Source organism: Capricornis sumatraensis, chromosome 17, assembly GCF_032405125.1.
Source record: "Capricornis sumatraensis isolate serow.1 chromosome 17, serow.2, whole genome shotgun sequence".
NCBI classification, from domain to species: domain Eukaryota; kingdom Metazoa; phylum Chordata; class Mammalia; order Artiodactyla; family Bovidae; genus Capricornis; species Capricornis sumatraensis.
The window spans coordinates 60,972,298-60,985,393 of NC_091085.1; the positions used below are offsets into that span (position 1 = coordinate 60,972,298).

The 13,096-nt window shown below is 37.1% G+C and overlaps 1 non-coding gene across 1 annotated transcript; it reads left to right on the forward strand.

Annotated features, from left to right (window-relative positions):
- Window positions 1-6,697: 6,697 nt before the first annotated feature.
- Window positions 6,698-6,770, forward strand: TRNAD-GUC (transfer RNA aspartic acid (anticodon GUC)). The gene has a single exon. It is a non-coding gene; the product is annotated as a tRNA-Asp (tRNA).
- The last annotated feature ends 6,326 nt before the right edge of the window (window positions 6,771-13,096 follow it).

A 13,096-nucleotide genomic window follows, 5' to 3' on the forward strand; every position in this document is an offset into this window, starting at 1 on the left:
CCTAGGACCCAGTATTGCCAGCTGTTGCATGGGACTGACTAAACCATAAATTTCAAAAAGCCACTGCCTATCTTGTTTCCTGTATTAGTTAAGGAAAAATACAACTTTAAAGGTTGTCCTTTAAGAAGAATTTTATAATATAAAATTTTATAGACTTTTATAATATAATGTCTTTTCTGTTATAAATCTGTTAATAACTGAATCTAAGGTCATGTGTTTTCCAGGTCTAGAAAGTGTTAGCAGAATTACCTTAGAGCATTGTTCAGAGGCATATGGAAATTAAACCAACTCTCAGGAAATTGTAGAATATTTAACTTTCTTCTTTAGATTAATATTTTATATCATATTGCTTTAATGCAGTGGACAGCAGCAATGAAAGAAACCATTTCATTAAACTATCACGTAATCAGTTTATATAACATATATAATTTTGGGGGAAAATTTTTAAGCTCTGTGAATTTTCCAGGTGTCTTTCTTAAATTTTTAGGCTAAACATGATACAGAGTACCTTTTGGTAATTTGAGTAAGAGACTAAATATGTTCCTTAAACTAAAAATACATGAATTTGCAGAATTCTTCTGCAAATTGAAAATATATGTACAAATGGGGAAATTGCCAAAGCTGCATTTACAAAAGCAGCAATCAAATTTGTATTGAAAAATGACTTTGTAGGGATATGATATATAGAAGCCTCCTTGTCTTACACAGGCTTTCACCCAGTATTAGTGACTAATGAGTGTGAATCTAAGACTTGTTTCTACAAAAGGTTTTAGGAGCTTACATCATTCCTCTTGCTTGGCACCAAGGAGTGTTTAGCCTCAGGGAGTGAGTAACTTAGCACCCTGATGATTAACTTTCATTAAACTTGGTTATTTCAATAACTTCTCCATTGTTGTAGTAAAGGTGAGATCTAGATTATATATACAATGAATCCTTCTCTTTTAAACAATCCATGGCAGCCAGGAGAGAAAGTTGCACTTTTATTAAATATGTGATTGCTTCCCTACTCAGGAGAACTGCTGGCCTGAGCTCCTCCTTCCTTTCTTTTTAATGAGAGCAGTTTGGTTGGAGCTGTTTGATGTGTGGCAGCCAGGCATAAGGTGAATGTTTTGTCTGGGGAAGATAGAAAGAGATCGTTTAAAGTTATGTGTCTATTTTCAATCTTGGACCTTTCTGTCTTAAGATAGTCTTAAAAAGAAAATATTGTCTGTAACTGTCATTTAGTTTCATCCAATCCTTGCAAAAGAAATAAAAAACTAAAATACAAAATCCAAACAAACATTTTTTTTTTAAGACTTGGACAAATGTGTTTTCTGCTCCCATGCTCCCTCTTTTGGCAAACTGTAAGTACTGTCTCAGCAAACAGCGATAATTTCACAATTTCCTCTCTAGAATTGCTGAGAGACTTGAGTCACCAAACGTGGTTCACTGCTGTGGAAATGCATTGTTCAGAAGACAGAAAGAAATTTAAGCTTTCTGCTTTTCTGTGACAGTATTTGTTTCCGCCTCAGTTCAGAGTGTGAACTGCAGGTTCTTGGCAAGACTGCCGCTTAACATTGCATGTGAGAACCTGGTGAATAGGCAGAGAATTTTGGAGCTTGAAAGGAACCTCAGAATGATTCATATGGTCATTCATTAAATTGGGACCTTTGAGGGATCTCTTTCAGCCTCTCTCAGTGCAGAAATCAGGACAGGAGTGCTTGTGGCAAATGGCTTTCCAGCCTCAGTAGAGTAACCGCAATGCAGTTCACTCCTCATGAGGGAGCCGGTCCCATTGTTAAAGAGCAAAGACTGGTTTATTGGTTCTAGAAGCAAAGCCAACTTACAGAGGAAGGGAAATTTCTTTAAACAGCAGTTCGGCAAAGCCAGATTGAACAAATTTTGCTCCCTGAAAAAAATTTTACTTCAGGGGAGTAATATTATTGTGGTTATTATAATAATCAGAATCGTGAGAAAGATGAAAATAATAATATGCTAGCAGCTAGTCCATTAGTAAGCACTGATTATGTACCAGACACCGTCCTAAGTGCTTTATGTGTATGAACCAGTGTAACTCTCAAAATAACCCTATGAGATGGATACCATTATCCTCGCTTTATAAATGAAGAAACTGAGGCACATAAAGGCTTTTACAGTATTACACAGCTAATAACTGTAGCAGGTGGAGCCAGGGTCCAAAACCTGTGCTCTTAACTACTGTGCTGTCCTGCAATGTGACCCATAGTTGTATATATCCATAAAGGTTGCTGTCCATTTATGAACTGCAGTATATGTGAAATTATTTTTTTTGCATTTATAATGCATTTTCAATAATATATTTCCTTATCTATAGCTGAAAAACAAACTTTACTACTTTACTAAATGATTAAAAATAAACTCTGCTGGGACTTACCTGGTGGTCCAGTGGTTAAGAATCCACCTGCCAGTGCAGGGGACATGGGTTCTATCCGTGCTCCAGGAAAATCTCACATGCCTTGTGGCAACTAAGCCCATGCACCACAACTATGGCACACAAATCTCAACTACTGAGCCTGTGTACAGCAACAAAGACTTTTTCGGCACAGCCAAAAATAAATAAAATAAATCAATAAATATTTTAAAGTAAATAAACTCTACCAACCAGATGAGGGAATTATAGTAAAAATGATTGTCGAGTAAATGCATAAAAGAAGTGAGTAATAGTTTTAGGTAAAGAGAGAGTAGAAACTTTATAGGTTATAATTTAAAACTTTCTCCATGAAGAGTTTCAGTGTGGGATGATGAAAAAGTTCTGGAGGTAGATGGTGGTGAAAAAAAAAAAAAAACAACTTTCTCTGTGAAAGTCTTAAACTCATATATGTCTCCTGTTGCTGGACATTTAGATTGATTCCAGTTTTTTACTTTATAAACAATGCTGCCATCAAACTTAAAGATTGAGATAAGCTAAAATATTAAGCAGAACCACAAAATTTATTTAGTCAAATCCAGAATTCATTGAATAGTTTTATGGACTTTTCTCACCTTCATCTGTGAAAATGCCAAGGCTAAACCAAAGATATTAACAAGCTGTTACTTGAATAACTGGAGAATAAAATTGTAAGTTCATTCATTTATTTATATGTGAATATTTATTGAGTATCTTCTGCATGCTTGACACTGTGCTACATGCTAAAATAGAAAATGAACATGACCTGGTTTTTTCTCTCAAAGAGCACACAGTCTAGAAGATTCTAACATTAAGCAGCAAAAAGAAGAGGTTTTTTTTATGTATAAAACAAGGAGCTCAGAGGAAGAAACAGTTAATTTTGACATGGGGGATTGGAGAAAGATTAATGGAAGAGGTGGGACTTGAGCTGGATTTATAAGAATGAATTAAGATTTTGATAGTGTAAGACAAGTGGAAGACATAAAGGCATTTAAGTACATGACATGTTCAGGAAATGGCAAGTCTAGAATGGCTCAGTAAGTTACCTAGTTGTGTGAGGCCAGGGTAAGGAGTTCCTAATATGGGCTAAGCTCGTGTGCTCTGTAATTTGACATGCTGGGCACTCAGCTGGACTCCATGTAAAGGTACAGTAAAAGGATAAGACATGGCCCCTGTCATTAACCAGACTAACAATACCATACAGCAAATACATTGAATCCTAAAATCTAGTGCTAAATTTTGTGTGCTGTAGAATTTCAGTCAAAACAGACTGCTACTGCTGCTGCTGCTGCTGCTAAGTCGCTTCAGTCATGTCCGACCCTGTGAGACCCCATAGACAGCAGCCCACCAGGCTCCCCTGTGCCTGGGATTCTCCAGGCAAGAATACTGGAGTGGGTTGCCATTTCCTTCCCCAATGCATGAGAGTGAAAAGTGAAAGTGAAGTCGCTCAGTCATGTCTGACTCTTCGCAACCCCGTGGACTGCAGCCTACCAGGCTCCTCTGTCCATAGGATTTTCCAGGCAAGAGTACTGGAGTGTGTTGCCATTTCCTTCTTCCAAAATGGACTAGGGAAGACTAAAAGGTCAAAGGGGAGTCCAGGAGGTTTCATCAAAGAAGAGGGAATGATCTGGGCCTGGAAAGATGAGTAAAATTTGGATAGGAACCAGCGATTGAAGCAATTTACAGCACTGGATTATCAAACAAATATACCCCAATATTTGATATTTCAGAAATCAAAGAAGTTTTCATTAGAAAAATCAAAACTCACACTTCCTTACACTCTCTTTAGAGTTTAGGGTCTCTGAAAGTTTCAGTTTAGCTGTTTGGAATGCCATCAAGAGTTACTAGTCCAATGGGAATTCAGAGGGGAAAAAAACACTGTGGGCTGGAGCAATCTGGGCAGACTGGAGAAAGAGATGGTACAAGTTTAAAACCACTCTGGAAGCATGGGTAGAATTTGGCTTAGGGAGGGAACAAGAGCTCCACGGGATTGAGGAAGCCCCAAGAAAGGAATGCCCTGAGGTACGAGCCAGGCAAGGCTGCAGAGAGTAAGAGAGTTAAAGCTGGAAAAGGAGCTGGAAACCAAATCGATGAGCTGTTTCGTGAGTTGGTGCAGTTGTTGGAGCTGTTCTTAATATCCTAATTCCTTTTGGACCCCCAATGAAATGAGAGATTCACTGCATTGTAGGGAATCACAGATTATCATCTCCACAAGAGACTGCTATCATGGACTAAGTTTGATTTGTTTTTTATGACAAAAGAGAGCAGTATAGGCAATAAGTCAGTTGTTTGTTTCATCATCTTTGGGGGAATATTTTTTTACACTAACTCAGAGATTCAACATTTTATTCTTTGATTCAGTTTAAAACTCTTTGTCATCTCATTTGTACAATCACTTTTTTGTTTCATGTCACATTTTCAGATATGTGGAAAAGATTTGCTAATTTGAAGAAATTTAGATGAGAAACAGAAGATTTTAAAGTTACATTTTTTGTTGGGAGACATTTTTATAAGTTTATTTGATTTCCTATGTATCCAGAAATGTGAGGGAAAAAATTCAAAGCTGGTGTTTAACAGTCCTTGATTGCTTTTTGTTGAGAGTAAGAAAAAGAACTGTTTTACGTTGTAATAATTGCCAAGTAGCCAAGGAGAGCCTCAGCCCTTGAAGAGACCCACTTGCTAGTGACTTGGCAGTGTCAAACAAATGTTCAACTTTTATTCTGACACTTCTTGAAGAATTTGATTGAAACTATATATGTCCAGATAACACTCAGCAAAGTGCCCTTCTTGCATTTGTTTCAAGATATATTTGGAAACAAGAGAGATGACCTTGGACTCAGCTGCTTTTCCAATTTAGGACTTCTCTCTGGGTCTACTGAATAATATTCCTGAACATTGAAAATTCAACGAATGGAAAAACATTTTAGTTACTATATGCCATAAGTCCTGTGATAGAGAATTTTTTTCCCCCAGCAATATGTTCTGCCTCTAAAAGAATGATATATTTAGACTGCAAGCTCTATATTAGCTTTCTAACCATCTACTTCAAAATACATTTAGGAACACATTTGCTTTTCATCAGAGTGCCTTTTTTATAATCTAAATCGAGCTGTCCTTGCTTTTTAAAATATTTTAGCATGTAAGAAATTTTGAAAAAAAAATAATAAGCAGTTAACCCTTCGCCTTTGCCTTTTGGCATTCAAAGTTTGTTCAGAAGCCAGGGTTCATTGTAGCTTGATGTCAGATCTAAAAGAAGACTTCGGAGGCTCTGACATCCCCGTCTAAGGTTATTGCCACCTGTCCAGATGACAATAGAAGTCCTGCTAGTCTAACCTCAAGCCTGAAAGCCAAGGTTAGCTTCCAAATGCATCTACATTTAGCCCATGGAGATGGATGGTTTTAACTGTCATTAAAGCGATATTCTTTCAGTTACCATTTTGCATATTTTGGAGGTTTAAGCAGTTCCATTTTTAATCTGTTGTCACAGTCACAGGACAAGACTTAGGTAACCTTTCTGATAAAGCAATTTTACTTTTAAGCAAATAAGTAACTATGAGTTATAGTTTGATCATTGTCCTCCATAGCATATTATCAGGGAGCATAGTGCTTTTTATTTTCACATGGTTTCCTAAGCTGTCATAGTCAATCAGAGCATTTATAGAGATGATTACGTTGTTAGCAACAGCCTCCAGCATGCACAATTCATTAATTCCCAGGAAAATGTTGTGTTACACACATGCACACATTTAACATGCACATGTAGAAATAGGAAAACACATCATATTATAATACTTCAAAGCATATCTTGTTCTTGAGCATTCTTTACTTGATTTTTTAAAATTTTATTTTATTTTTAATTGGAAGATAATTGCTTTACAATGTTGTGATGATTTCTGCCATACATCAACATAGTCAGCCATAGGTATACATATGTCCCCTCCCTCTTGAAGCTTCCTCCCACCTCCTTCCCCATCCCACCCCTCTAGGTTGTCCAGAGCACTGGCTTTGGGCTCCCTGCACCCCACTGGCTCTCTGTTTTACGTATGGTAATGCATATTCTCAGTGCTACTGTCTCAGATCATCCCACTCTCTCCTTCTGCCCCTGTGTCCGAAAGTCTGTCCTTTATGTCTTGTTGCTTGATTTTGAATCAAATATTGTGTCAATTGTGAGCCACAAGGTGAGTGATTTTGCAACTGTTAACACTTAAGCTACTTTTAAAGATGATTCGTACTATCAGATAACAGATTGATCTTTAATTTTTAATTGTTATAAATTATTGGACCAGCAGGAATTCCCTGATGGTCCAGTGGTTAGGACTCCCTGCTGTCACTGCTGAGGACTCAGGTTCAATCCCTGGTCAGGGAACTAAGATCCTGCAAGTTGCCACACAGTAACTGATAGCTCAGTTGGTAAAGAATCCGCTTGCAATGCAGGAGACCTGGTTTGATTCCTGGGTCAGGAGGATCCCCTGGAGAATGGGTAGGCTACCCACTCTAGTATTCTTGGGCTTCCCTTGTGGCTCAGCTGGTAAAGAATCTGCCTCCAATGTGGGAGACCTGGGTTCGATCCCTGGGTTGGGAAGATACCCTGGAGAAGGGAAAGGATACCCACTCCAATATTCTGGCCTGGAGGTTCTATACAGTCCATGGGGTCTCAAAGACTGAGCAACTTTCAGGAGGATTGCCAAAAAAAAACTATTACATCACTGTTACTTTGTAGTTTCCTAATTCAAAACTGGTGACCTTTTTTAACCTCACATTTACTTCTTTATAAAAACAGGTTTTGCATGAGTGTGGGTATTTTGCATACATTTCCATTATTTTATTAATGTTGAACCAGATCAGTTGCTACAGTCTCCTCAGTGCCCTAATTATTATAGATAAGAGCTCATTGTACCCAAGCTAATTGATTCATAGGATAATCAGTAAAGTTCGCCTTCCTGGTGCCAGAGAATCCTCTAACCTCACAACTTTTGAACTGCATTTTTAAAGATATGAAAGAGGAAAATAGGTGATATTCTACAAAGTGTTCCTAAGATCTGTAGTACTCAAGGAAGATTTTAATGAGGGAAAAGTCTCAGAGAAAAAGTAATTTTAAATAGTACAGAGATGAAATGTGAGTTTTGCTGAATGTTTTCATAAAATATTATCTTTCAAATGTATGTTTTCTCATCCTTCTTCTAAAAACATATATAAAACTTTGAGTCAAAGAGTCAGAATGAATATTTCTACACAGTGTTTGTTTATTAAGTTTATGTTTCAGGAGCTCTTTTTCTACCCAAGTCTTCATATTCTTGGGTATTCTCATGTAAATCAGACCACTGTTGAGTTCAGTAAGTGTTCATTGCTCTGCTGCTGCTGCTGCTGCTGCTAAGTCACTTCAGTCGTGTCTGACTCTGTGCGACCCCATAGACGGCAGCCCAACAGGCTCCCCCGTCCCTGGGATTCTCCAGCCAAGAACACTGGAGTGGGTTGCCATTTCCTTCTCCAATGCGTGAAAGTGAAGTCACTCAGTCGTGTTCATTGCTCAAGACTTAGTATTTCTCTGCCATTTTCCTAAGAGGAGAGATTTCTAGCAACTACGAAGTAAATATATTTCTCTAAATTCTTTTTATCTGTGTCTTCCATAGATGGAATTCATATCCAGCTGTCTGCAGATTTATATAGAATCTGGTTTATCCAAATATTTGTAGTACCATCAAATCAAGGATTTCTTTCTTTTTTCTTATCATGCCTGAATGTCTTACCTTGATCTTGTTCTTACAGAATCCAGATGTGTTGATTTAATGAAGGGAGATCTAATACATCCCTAGTTAAAACTCAGTTTAACATCTTTATTTATTTTCTGTCTCAGATCCTTTCCATCATTTTTTTTCTCCTTGTTTTTGTTTATCATTCCCTTACTATTCAAACTTTTTATTTTATATATTTACTTGACTTCACCAGGTCTTGTTTGCAGCATGTGAGATCTTTAGTTGCAGCATGCCACCTCTTAGTTGCAGCATGTGGGTTCTAGTTTCCTGACCAGAAATCAAACCCAGGCCCCCTGCATTGGGAGTGCAGAGTCTTAGCCTCTGGACCACCAGGGAAGTCCCTCAAATTTTTTTCTGATCCTATCTCAGACACGCATTGTCTTACTACTACTAAGTTTACTTTTAGAGCATTTTTCAAAATGTTTTTCATTTAAAAAATTACACACTGTGATAATCATTTTACAACTCTGTGAATATGCTAAAGAAATAATGAATGTGTACATACACAAAAATCACTTTAAATTGGTGAATTGTATGGTATGTGAATTATGTGCCAATAAAGCTGTTAGAAATACAAGCTCAGTGTAACAATTTCAGATAATATCAGTGGTTTAAAAAAATAAACCCTCACCTGTCTCAGTTTTCTCACTTCTCAGAGATGTTTCCACAGTTAGGTTTTAGAATATTCTTCCAGACATTTTAATTGCATACACAAACACATGTATGTATTTACAGCCTTTTAAAATTATGTACAAAAAGGGTTATATTCAGTTTTCTGAAACTTCTTGTTTGCACTAAACAGTAAATTATAATCATATGTACATATGGAGCTATCTTATTCTTAATAGTTTCAGAGTATTCCACTATATCCACTACATGAATATAGTACAGTTTAACAAGTTCTTTATTGAACATCCTTCCACTTATATCTTTGTACTGTTATGCAAGTATATCTTCAGAGAAAAATATCTTAGAATTGTTGGATTCAGATTTGCATTTAAATTTTTAGATAGATATTTTAGATCAGTATTGCCAAATCACCCTGCAAAAAGCTGGTGACAATTTGTAATCCCATCAGTCATGTGTCAGTGCCTGTTAGCTGTCCCCTTACTTATACTATGTATATTAGCTTCATAACATCTTTATCAATATGATAGGTTTAAATCATTATTTTAATTTGCAATTTTTAATTATGTGACGTTGAGTTTTCACAGTCTCTTTTTTAATTGCTTAAGTAATATTTTTTATAATTGTATTTGTTTATTTTTGGCTGTGCTGGGTCTTCATTGCTGTGCCAGCTTTTCTCTAGTTACAGCAAGAGGGAGCTACTCTTTGCTGCAGCACGCAGGCTTCTCACTGCAGTGGCTTCGCTTGTTGCACAGCACAGGCTCTAGATGCTCTGGGCTTCAGTAGTTGTGGTTCCTGGGCTCTAGAGCACAGGCCAAGTATTTGGGGCCCTGGGCTTTGTTGCTCCATGGCATGCGGGATCTTCCTGAACCAGGGGACCAGCAATCAAACCCGTGTCTCCTGCATTGGCAGGCAGATTCCTTACCACTGAGACACCTCAGTAATAGTTTTTTTTTTCTAAATAAGAAGTCCATAATGTCAACTGTAGAAATTTTGAATACAGAATGTAATTAAAATAATCTGTAATCCTACCACCCAGGGATTATCACCATTTACAATTTTATTTCTAGTCTTTTGTCTGTGAAACTTATCTCATGATTATTTTTAACATTGGTAAAGGAGCTTATTTTTGTATTTAAAATACAAAGTTTACAAAATGAGGTTATAATACAGCTGCTTAGAATACTGCTTTGAGCTGTTTTAATCAAGGTGCTATATAAATATTCAGTGGACTGAGCTCCCCTCTGCCAAGGTTTTGGGATCAGCTAGTGGAAAAATCATTAGCATTCTTTCCTTGACACTGTCCTGTCACTACCAGGGCTCAAACTGGAGGTGATTTCCTAGGAGCCAATAGGTCTCTTAGTGGAGGAAAAGGAGCTGTATAATCCCTTAATGGCATGGAAGATAGAGGAGTCTGAATATATATAATCATTGTTCTCTCTCACACACACATAAAACAGGAGATGAGATTAGTGAGCCAGGGTAAGAACCTTCAGGAAGTATGGTAGACACTTGGAGAACAGTAAAATATGTAACAGACAGGGTCAGCCAATTAAAGGTACAAGTCCTGTATGGTAATCATACATATCCTTACCTGATTCTCCTTTGGGACTGTACGAGCATGACATGCAGAACTGGTTTCCGTTCTCAGCTGCATTTCCTGTGCCTACTTGCACATAAGCAACTTTGATCAGTAAATACTAGTTAAATGAATAATGAATGAGTGAAAGTAAAAGAGAGTGACCTTAAGTAAATTAATTGCTTTGGACCTTAGTTTCTTTCTCTGAAAACTTCAAAGGAAAGTCACCCTTCAGGTAGAGCTTACTGTAGTAACTGCCCGAGTGTCATCTTGATTAACCAGGTAGAGAATAAAATAAATATAACATAGCTCTATAATTAGAAATAATTGTCAGTATTATCTGGAGACTCTGACATCTTAACCACTGCTTCATTCTCATTATTTAAGAGTATGTTGTATAATTCTAGTATAATACTAAAAGACTCATCAGACTTAGGATGAAGGTTATAGAAAATGAATGTTATCAGGCCTTTAACACACTTAGAAATGCATCTGTATGATTACTGTCTAAAAGCAGAGAGGATAACTAAGGGATGCACATAGTACAAGTATGGAATAGTTGGTCACTGTTCTCAGAGTGACCCATTGTACATAATGAACATCTGTAATGAACATCTGTTCTTTTTGGCTTATCTTGTATCAAATTATCATAGACAGTTCCAAGCAATGGTTACATTTTGGAGTTAATGTGATGAAACTTTTAAAATCTATGAAATGTTTTATGTCTTACTCAAGATAGATTCTATGACCTTTTAAGTTTGTTGAAAGGAAGCTAAATTAGCGTCACCTCATAGTTCTTAAGGAAGATTCCTTACCTTCCAAAATTAAAATTTATTTAGAAATAAATCTGTATAAAACTTACGTAAGTAGAAATATCTCTTAGTCCATTCCTCTTTAATGTAATACCATAAAAATATTAGCACATAACCTTTTTTTTTTCCTATTTGCAATCAAAGTAGTACATAATCAGGCAGGAATCAGGAAGTTAAAATAATCACAAAATTAAACCAAGTGATCTGTTTTCATTATACTCCAGGAGGAGTAAAAGGTAAAGATAAACACAACCAACAAGTTTCTTTATCAAATTTGAAAATTCTTTCCAAGTCAGTCACATCTTAATAGAATAAAAATGAAAATTTATTAAGGCTTATAACTCAGCACTGTCCTATTTTAATTTTTTTAAATTATGGTGAAGAATTTGTTGTTATTGTTCAATCGCTATTGTTCAGTCTTCTCCAGTACCACAGTTTGAAAGTATCAGTTCTTTGATGCTCATCCTTCTTTATGGTGAAGAATACATAACCTAAAATTTACCATCTTAACCACCTTTAAATTGGACTGTAAAGAAAGCTGAGCACTGAAGAACTGATGCTTTTGAACTGTGGTGTTGGAGAAGACTCTTGAGAGTCCCTTGGACTGCAAGGAGATCCAACCAGTCCATCCTAAAGGAGATCAGTCCTGGGTGTTCATTGGAAGGACTGATGTTGAAGCTGAAACTCCAATACTTTGGCCACCTGATGCAAAGAGCTGACTCATTTGAAAAGACCCTGATGCTGGGAAAGATTGACAGCAGAAGGAGAAGGGGATGACAGAGGATGAGATGGCTGGTTGGCATCACTGACTCAATGGACATGGGTTTGGGTGAACTCTGGGAGTTGGTGATGGACAGGGAAGCCTGGAGTGCTGCAGTTCGTGGGGTCGCAAAGAGTCAGACACGACTGAGCGACTGAACTGAAGTGAACTACCTTTAAGTGTATGGTTTAGAAAATTCACATTGTTGCACAGTAGATCTCCAGAACAAACTGAAACTCTATACCCATTAAACATTTAACTCTCCATCCTTCTCCCAGCTAGCAACAGCCATTCTACTTTCTGTCTCTGAATTTAGATATTCTAGGGTCCTCAAGTAAGTAGAATCATAAAGTATTTATCTTTTGTGACCAGGTTACTTCACTTAGCATGTCCTCAAGCTGTAGTATGTGACAGGATTTCTTTCCTGTTTAAGGCAGACCCCTGTCCCTTTTTTATTTTTATTTTTTAATTTATTTTTGGCTATGCTGGGTCTCTGTTGCTGCTCAAACCTTTCTCTAGTTGCAGAAAGTGGGGGTTACTCTCTAATTGTGGTTCCTGGGCTTCTCATTGCCATGGTTTCTTTTGTTTCAGAGCACAGCCTCTAGGGGACTTCAGAAGTTGTGGTTCTCAGGCTTGAGAGCACAAGCTCAAAGGTTGTGGCACGCAGGATTAGTAGCTCCGCATGTGGGATCTTCCTGGATCAGGGATTGAACTTGTGTTTCCTGCGTTGGCAGGCAGATTCTTACCACAGAGCCACCAAGGAAGCCCCACTGTCCTTTTCAGGGTCATTTTTATGGTACAGTCTATTCTACTCTTAAACGTCTTTGCAGTATTGTCTGTTTTAATGTCCCAGACCTGATCAAATACAGAATGATGAGAAGCAAGTTGAAATACACATTTGAACTTCCAAATTATCTTGTCAAGAAATCAAAAGAGGTTATAAAGTGATTAAACAGTGTAGGGCTTAGTTTGAGAAAAACGTTAAAGAAAGACCTTTTGCAAGCCCCTTGTATTGAAGGTTTTTAGTTTTCTTTTTCTAAAAATGTATTTGACCTATTACAACTTTTTTTGAAGTATCTTTAAAAAAATCTCTGCTGCTGCGTTATTTTTTTCTTTCCAGCCTGCAGATATTCTAAGTTCTTCAGCTGAGTTAGCTGTATT